This window comes from Loxodonta africana, chromosome 7, assembly GCF_030014295.1.
Source record: "Loxodonta africana isolate mLoxAfr1 chromosome 7, mLoxAfr1.hap2, whole genome shotgun sequence".
Classification (NCBI taxonomy): Eukaryota; Metazoa; Chordata; class Mammalia; order Proboscidea; family Elephantidae; genus Loxodonta; species Loxodonta africana.
Window position 1 is genome coordinate 14,289,423 of NC_087348.1, and position 9,507 is coordinate 14,298,929.

General features: G+C 37.9%; 1 pseudogene; it reads right to left on the minus strand.

Moving 5' to 3' along the window:
• Positions 1 to 6,554: 6,554 nt before the first annotated feature.
• Positions 6,555 to 6,973, minus strand: LOC111753198 (large ribosomal subunit protein eL37-like; annotated as a pseudogene).
• Between the last annotated feature and the right edge of the window lie 2,534 nt (positions 6,974 to 9,507).

A 9,507-nucleotide genomic window follows, 5' to 3' on the forward strand; every position in this document is an offset into this window, starting at 1 on the left:
TAGTCTTTTGTGTGTCCTATTTAATTTTTTTTTTCCTACCCCAAAGTAATGAAGGTATATTCCGTGTTATAACAGCTTTATACTTACGTTATTTACATTTAGTACTTGAATTATCTGAAATTGATTTTTATGTATTGTGAAGGTAGAGATCAAGGATTTTTTATTCTTTTATGGATATTAAATTAATTTGGCACTATTTACTGAAAACACTGCTCTTTTTTTGGTCTTACTTGTGTGGATCTACTTCTAGGTTCTTGAGTCTCTAGCGGAACATCGTATGATATAGTGCCAGAAGATGAGCCCCTCAGGTTGGGATGCACTCAAAATATGACTGGGGAACAGCTGCCTCCTCAAAGTAGAGTTGACCTTAATGATGTGAATGGAGTCAAGCTTTTGGGATCTTCATTTGATGATGTGGCATGACTCAAAATGAGAAGAAATAGCTGCAAACATCCATTAAAATTGGAACCTGGAATGTATGTAGTATGAATCTAGGAAAATTGGAAATCGTCAAAAATGAAATTGAACACATAAAGATCGATATCCTAGGCATTAATGAGCTGAAATGGACTGGTATTGGTCATTCTGAATTGGAAAACCATACAGTCTACTATGCTGGGAATGACAACTTGAAGAGGAATAGCATTGCCTTCATCATCAAAAAGGACATTTCAAGATTCTATCCTGAGGTATAACACTGTCAGTGATAGGATAATATCCATATGCGTATAAGGAAGACCAGTTAATATGACAATTATTCAAATTTATGCATCAAACACTAAGGCCAAAGATGAAGAAATTGAAGATTTTTACCAACTTCTGCAGTCTGAAATTGATCAAACATGCAATCAGGATGCACTGATAATTACTGGAGATTGGCATGGGAAAGTTGGAAACAAAGAGGAAGGATCAGTAGTTGGGAAATATGGCCTTGGTGACAGAAGCAATTTTGGAGATCACATGACTGAATTCTGCAAGACCAACAACTTCTTGATTGCAAATACATTCTTTCACCAACATAAACGGCAACTATAAACATGGAAACCCTGGTGGCATAGTGGTTAAGTGCTATGGCTGCTAACCAAAAGGTCAGCAGTTCTAATTCACCAGGCATTCCTTGGAAACCCTATGGAGCAGTTCTACTCTGTCCTATAGGGTTGCTATAGGATCGTTATGAGTCAGAATTGACTCGACGGCAAGAGGTTTGGTTTTCTTTTTTTTGATACACATGGACCTCTACAGATGGAATAAACAGGAATCAAATCGACTACATCTGTAGAAAGAGATGATAGAAGAGCTCAATATCATCAGCCAGGGGCCAACTGTGGAATAGACCATCAATTACTCATGTGCAAGTTCAAGGTGAAACTGAAAAAAATTAGAACAAGTCCATTGAGAGCCAAAGTATGACCTTGAGTATATTCCACCTGAATTTAGAGACCATCTCAAGAATAGACTTGACTTGTCAAAAATGACCAAAGACCAGATGAGCTGTGGAATGACATCAAAGACATCATACATGAATAAAGCAAGAGGTCATTAAAAAGACAGGAGAGAAAGAAAAGGCCTAAATGGATGTCAGGAGAGACTTTGAAACTTGCTCTTGAACGTCGAATAGCTAAAACAAAAGAAAAAATAATGAAGTAAAAGAACTGAACAGAAGATTTCAAAGGGCAGCTCAAGAAGACAAAGTTAAGTATTATGATGATATGTGCAAAGACCTGTAGATAGAAAACCAAAAGGGAAGAACATGCTTGGCATTTTTCAAGCTGAAAGAGCTGAAGAAAAAACTCAAGCCTTGAGTTACAATACTGAAGGATTCTACAGGGAAAATATTAAACGATGCAGGAAGTATCAAAAGAAGATAGAAGGAATACACAGAGTCACTATACCAAAAACAATTGGTCAAGTTCAACCATTTCAAGAGGTAACATGATCAGGAACCGATGGTAGTGAAGGAAGACGTCCAAGCTGCACTGAAGGCACTGGTGAAAAACAAGGCTCCAGGAATTGATGGAATACCAATTCAGATATTTTAACAAATGCATGCAGATCTGGAAGTGCTCACTCGTCTATGCCAAGAAACTTGGCCAACAGACTGGAAGAGACCCGTATTTATGCCTATTCCCAAGAAAGGTGATCCAGCCGAATGCGGAAATTATGGAACAATATCATTAATATCAAATGCAAGGAAAATTTTGCTGAAGATCATATAAAAGTGGCTGCAGCGGTATATTGACAGGGAACTTCCAGAAATTCAAGCTGGATTTAGAAGAGGACATGGAACCAGGGATATCAATGCTGATGTAAGGTGAGTTCTAACTGAAAATGAAGACTACCATAAAGATGTTTACTGTGTTTTATTGACTGTGCAAAGGCATTTGACTGTGTGGATCATAACAAATTATGGATAACAGTGTGGGGAATGAGAATTCTGGAACACTTAATTGTGCTCATGAGGAATCTGTACATGGATCAAGAGGAAGCAGTTCGAACAGAACAAGGGGATATTGCATGGTTTAAAGTCAGGAAAGGTGTGCGTCAGGTTGTATCCTTTCACCATACCTATTCAATCTGTATGCTGAGCAAATAATCCAAGAAGCTGGATTATATGAAGAAGAACATGGCATCTGGATTGGAGGAAGACTCATTAACAACCTGTGTTATACAGATGACACACGCTTGTGTGGTGAAAGTGAACAGGACTTGAAGCACTTACTGATGAAGATTAAAGACCACAGCCTTCGGTATGGATTACACCTGAACATAAAGAAAACAAAAAGTCTCACAACTGGATGAATAAACAACATCATGATAAACGTCATAAACAGAGAAAAGATCGAGGTTGTCAAGGATTTCGTTTTACTTGGATCCACAATACCAATGGAAACAGTAGTCAAGAAATCAAAACATGCATTGCGTTGGGCAAATCAGCTGCAAAAGACCTCTTTAAAGGGTTGAAAAGCAAAGATGTCACCCAGAAGAATGAACAAGTCTGTCTTGGAAGAAGTGCAGCCAGAATGCTCCTTAGAAGTAAGGATGGCGAGATTACGTCTCACATACTTTGGACATATTATCAGAAGGGATCAGTCTCTGGAGAAGGACATCACGCTCTGTAAAATAGAGGGTCAGCAAAAAGAGGAAGACCCTCAATGAGATGGACTGACACAGTGGTTGCAACAATGGACTCAAGCATAGCAACAATTGTGAGGATGGCACAGGACTGGGCAGTGCTTCGTTCTGTTGTGCATAGGGTCCCAATGAATTGGAACTGACTTGATGGCATCTAACAACAACAAGTCTGTTCCATTGATCTATGTACCCACTCTCTCCCCAATATGATGCAGTCTTGATTACTGTAGACATATAATAAGTCTTGAATTCAGATAAGGTGATTTCTCCCACTTTATCCTTTTTTAGTATCATCTTAGCTATTCTTATTCTTTTGCCATTCCATGTAAGTTTTAGAATAATCTTATCTATATCTATAATAAATCTGAGATTTTGATAGAAATTGCATTAAACCTTTATATCAATTTAGGGAGAAGTGACATCTTTACTACTTTGAACACAGAAAATCTCTTCAGTTTTTAGATCTTTGATTTCTTTCATCAGTGTTTTTTCATTTGACATATACAAGTTCTATACATATTTTGTTACACTTATACATAATGATTTCATTTCTTGAGTAACTGTAAATAGTACAGAACGTTAAATTTAGATTTCTACCTGTTAATTGCTGTTACGTTGTTGCTGTTACGTTGTTGCTGTTAGGTGCCACCGAGTTGGTTCCAGCTCATGGTGACACTGTGTACAGCTGAATGAAACACTGCCTGGTCCTGCACCATCCTCACAATCTTTGTTATGTTTGAGTCCATTGTTACAGCCATCATGTCAATCCATCTTCTGGAGGGTCTTCCTCTTTTTCGCTGACCTTCTACTTTACCAAGCATGATGTCCTTCTCCAGGGACTGGTCTCTCCTGATAACATGTCCAAAGTACTTGAGATGAAGTCTTGCCATCCTTGCTTCCAAGGAGCACTCTAGCTGTCCTTCTTCCAAGACAGACTTATTTGTTCATCTGGCAATCCATGGTATATTCAATATTCTTCACCAACACCATGATTCAAAGGCATCAATTCTTCTTTGGTCTTCCTTATTCATTGTCCAGCTTTTGCATGCATATGAGGTGATTAAAAAACCATGGCTTGGGTCAGGCACACCTTAGTCCTCAAAGTGACATCTTTGGCTTTTAACACTTTAAAGAGGTTTTTTGCAGCAAATTTGCCCAATGCAATATGTTAGTGCTTTAAGTCCTCTTTGCTTTCAGCAAGCAAGTTTGTGCCATCTGCATGTTGCAGGTTGTTAGTCTTCTACCAATCCGGATGTGGCGTTCTTCTTCATATAATCCAGCTTCTTGGATATTTGCCCAACATGCAGATTGAATAAGCATGATGAAAGGATAAAACAATGCTGTACACCTTTCTTGATTTTAAACGATGTAGTATCCCCTTGCTCTGTTCAAACAACTGCCTCTTGGTCTATGTACAGGTTCCACATGAGCATAATGAGTGTTTTGGACTTCCCATTCTCTGCAATGTTATCCATAATTTGTTATGATCCACACAAATTCCTTTGCACAGTCTGTAAAACACAGGTAAACATCGTTCTGGTATTCTCTGCTTTCAGCCAGGATCCATATGACATCAGCAATGATATCCCTTGACCCAAGTCCTCTTCGAATCCAGCTTGAATTTCTGGCAGTTCCCTGTCAATGTTGGATATCCTGGTGGTGTAGTGGTTAAGAGCTACAGCTGTTAAGAGCTACGGCTGCTCATCAAAAGGTCGGCAGTTCAAATCCACCAGGCACTCCTTGGAAACCCTATGGGGGCAGTTGTACTCTGTCCTATAGGGTCGCTATGAGTAAGAATCGACTTGATGGCAACGGATTTTGTTTTTTTGTTTCCTGTCAATGTATTGCTGCAACCACTTTTGAATGCTCTTCAGCAAAATTTTACTTGCATGTGATATTAATGGTATTGTTTGCTACTTTCCACAGTCTGTTGGATCAACTTTCTTTGGAATGGGCAAAAATATGGATCTCTTCCAGTTGGTTGGCCTGGTAGCTGTCTTCTAAATTTCTTGGCATAGACGAGTGAGTACCTCCAGCTCTGCATTCCTTTGTTGAAACATGTCAGTTGGTATTTTGTCAATTCCTGGATCATTATTTTTTGCCAGTGCCTCCAGTGCAGCTTGGCCTTCTTCCTCAGTATCACCAGTATTGCTAGTATACAGAAATGAGATTGATTTTTGCATGTGGATCTTGTATCCTGAAACTTTGATGAACTCACTTATTAGTTCCAGAGTTTTTCTTTTTTCATTTCCTTGGAACTTTCTACATAGACAAGCATGTCATCTGCACTAGGGATATTTAATCCCCTTCAAATTTATATACCTTTTATTCCCCTTTCTTGTCTTATTATTTTGGGTAAAACTCCCACTACTATGTTGAATAGTAGTGGTGAGAGTGGACATTCTTGCCTTGTGCTCAATCTTAGGGGAAGATATTAATTCTTTCACCATTAAGTATGATGATAGTTGTAGAATTTTTGTAGATTTCTTTTTATCATTTTGAGAGCTTTTTTAGAGAGTTTTATTTTAAATGGATGTTGAATTTTTTGTCAAATTTTAAAAATCAGTCGACATGATCAAGTGATTTTTCTCCTTTAGTTCTGTTAGTTTGGTGAATTACATTGATGAATATTTAAATATTTAACCAGGCTTGTATCCCACTTGGTCATATTGTATAATACTTTCTATATATTGGTGAATTATATTTGTTAATATTTTGTCTAGAGTTTTTGGATCTGTATTCATGAGGGATATTGGTCTGTAGTTTTCTTTTTTTGGTACTGTCTTTGTACAGCTTTGGTATCAGGAGATAGTTGCTTCCTAGAATGAGGTGGGAAGTGTTTGCTCCTCTTCTACTTTTAGGAAGAGATTATGTAGAATTTATATTAGTTTTTCTTAAAATATTTGGTTGAATTTTCCAGTGAAACCATCTGGGCTTGGGAATTTATTTGCAGGAGGTTTTTAATTATGAATTCATTTAAAAAATACTTATAAATCCATTAAAATTATCTTTTTCATATTGGGCTAGCTGGTACTTTCCAAGGAATTGGTCCATTTCATCTAAGTGGTAAAATTTATGCCTGTAAAGTTGTTGGTGGTATTCCTGTATTGTCATTTTGATGTCTTCAGGATCTGTAGTGTTGTCTCCTCTTTCCTTCCTGTTATTAGTAATTTGTTTCCTTTTTTTTTTTTTATCTTTGTTGGTCTTTCTAGAGGTTTATCAATTTTATTGATATTTTCAAAGAACCAGCTTCTTGTTTCAGTTATTTTTTCTATTTTTCTGTTTCATTGATTTCTACTCTTTATTTTCTGCATACTTTTGCCTGCTGTGGTTTTTTTTCCCCCCCTGGATTCTTGAGGTCAGAGCTTATTCATTTAAGGTTTTCTCTATTTTCTAATGTAAACATTAAATGCTATAAATTTCCTTCTCAGCACTGTTTTAGCTGAGTTACACAAATTTTGATATGCTGTATTTTCATCATCATGTAGCTCAGTACATTTAAAAAAATTTTAATACCAGAACATTTATTGCACAACTAAGGTTTGAACTCCTTAAGATGAACTGGATGCTGCAACAGCTGCCCTCTTGGGTTTAGATGTTGTTCCTTCACAGAATCCGTGACTGAATCTGCAGTATACAATTTTTAGGTGTCTCATTCAACCAGTACCAGTGGTCTTTCATCTTTTAGCCTTGGCACTCTAATTAGACTTCCTCTTGCACTTGGTAGGGCAGCCACATTTGCCACAGGTTGACCTCTGAAGGTGGTAGGCCTTACAGCCATAGCGGCGGCACAACGTGTCTTATTGTGACGCTTTCCAAACGATTATGTTCCCTTTGTCATTTTGTTTCTGCCGCTGAGACCCTCAATACATTTTTAAAAGTTCCCCTGAGACTTCCTGTTTGACCCATGGATTATTTATTAATGTGTTGTTTAATTTTTATCCTTTCTTCTTAAAAGTTACCAGTATGTTGACTTCTAACAAGTATTTGTTTTACTTGCTTTGATTTTTAAGCAAATGGTACTCTGAAGCATGTAATCTTTTGTGTTTTATAATTTTGCTCATTCTATTTGTGAGAACCAGCCATGTTGTTGTATGTTGTTAGGTGCCATCGAGTCCATTCCAACTCATAGTGACCCTATGTACAACAGAACAAAACACTGCCCGGTCCTGTGCTATCCTCACAGTCATTGCTATGCTTGAGACTGTTGCTGCAGCCCCTGTGTTAGTCCATCTCATTGAGGGTCTTCCTTTATTTCACTGACCCTCTACTTTACCAAGCATGATATCCTTCTCCAGGGACTGGCCCCTCCTGATAACATGTCCAAAGTACATAAGACGAAGTCTAGACATCATTGCTTCTAAGGAGAATTCTGGCTGTACCTCTTCAAAGACAGATTTGTTTATTCTTCTAGAAGTCCATGGTATATTCAATATTCTTCATTCAAAGTTGTCAATTATTCTTCAGTCTTCCTTATTCATTGTCCAGTTTTTCCATGGATATGAAGCAATTGAAAATACCAGGGCTTGGGTCAGGTGTATCTTAGTCCTCAAAGTGACATCTTTGGTTTTTAACACTTTAAAGAGGCCTTTTGCAACAGATTTGCCCAATGTAATGCATCTTTTGATTTCTGGACTGCTGCTTCCATGGGCATTGATTGTGAATCCAAGTAAAATGAAATCCTTGACAACTTTGATCTTTTCTCTGTTTATTGTGATGTTGCTTATTGGTCCAACTGTGAGGATTTTTGTTTTCTTTATGATGAGGTGCAATCCATACTGAAGGCTGTAACTGGCTCAGTAAACTCCCTTTAATCCCCTGCTCAGAGGTCGTTCTTCATAAAGACTTATGCCCTTTTATATCCCAACGGAAGAATAATTCTTTCTTCTGTCCTACTTCTGGAAACCCTGGTGGCATAGTGGTTAAGTGCTATGGCTGCTAACCGGGAGGTCAGCAGTTCAAATCCACCAGGCACCCCTTGGAAACTCCATGGGGCAGTTCTACTCTGTCCTAAAGGGTTGCTATGAGTCGGAATTGACTCGATGGCAGTGGGTGGGTCTTACTTCTATTTTTCTTCTGTTAATGCATGTATCACACTGGATAGTCTTATTACCTATTTGTTTCCTCCCCTAGAATTAAAAACTTCTTGTGTTGAGGTGCCTTATTATTTAGTACTCCAAAAACCAAACCAAACCCAGTGCTATCGAGTCGATTCCGACTCATACCGACCCTATAGGACAGGGTAGAATTGCCCCATAGAGTTTCCAAGGAGCGCCTGGTGGATTCGAACTGCCGACCCTTTGGTTAGCAGCTGTAGCACTTAGCTACTATGCCACCACGGTTTCCAGGGTTTAATAAATGCATTGACACAGAGCAGACAATTAAAGTGTGTTGAACTGGAAGAAATAAACTGAGCACTGACGTTTTTAGAACCAAGAAATCTTTACAGTATAACAATTGGTGAAACATCTTGGGAGACAAAGGCAGAAAACAAAACGCAACAGCACATTTAAAAGAGAGCTACGTGTACCCACTGACATGATAAATATTGCTGACCCAAGGTTTTCTGAAGTAGTGTTCCATATTAGAAGAGCGAGTGAATCTGAATTCAGAACAAACTGCCTGAGAAGTTCTTATTCTGGAAAGTCAGTCTGTTTTCTTTAAAAAACAATTGAACTGATTATCCAAGAAAGGAGAAGGAGTGAATGAAAGGAGAAGAAAGCACAGACTTCAGGGCAGAAAGGAACTTTAATGAGAGAAGAAGCCAAAGAAGAACAATGAAGGGAATGCGAATTGGAGGGCTTTTGATTCATACTTCGTTCAGGTAGAAGCTAGTTCAGGTTAAAAAAAAACAAACAAACATAGACTGTGAAATATGCTGTTTACTTGTAAGGATATAAGTTATTTAAAGTTTTCCTGAGAATTATACAACATTCTCCAGGTCTATATAGCCTGCACTCTATAGACAACAAAAATCTTTTCCTGTGGTCTCTTACAAAAGCTGTTGTGGAGAGCTGACATTACTGAGTACCTAGTTAACAAATTCTTCCTTGCAATAATCTCATGTTTAAATAGAGAAAAGCTTTTCCCATGGGCCCTAGAAAAATATGTGCAGATCAATTTCTTGAATACTGAGGAGAAAAGATCCAATTTGTTTTCCATTTTCCTTTGCACAAAATCTGTGGGTTTGTAGCAGCTTTGTTATAGATACATTATTATGGCCCACATCAGGTACCAGCACTGGGAAAAAAATCTCACATTTCTAAGGTTTTTAAAGAGCGCTCTCAGCTTCCTCTGCAGTAGCTATAGAATCTCCATGTCTTTGATTCTGGAAAAAAAAAAAATTAGCCTCTTACAAATCATGTTTCTTAAAAT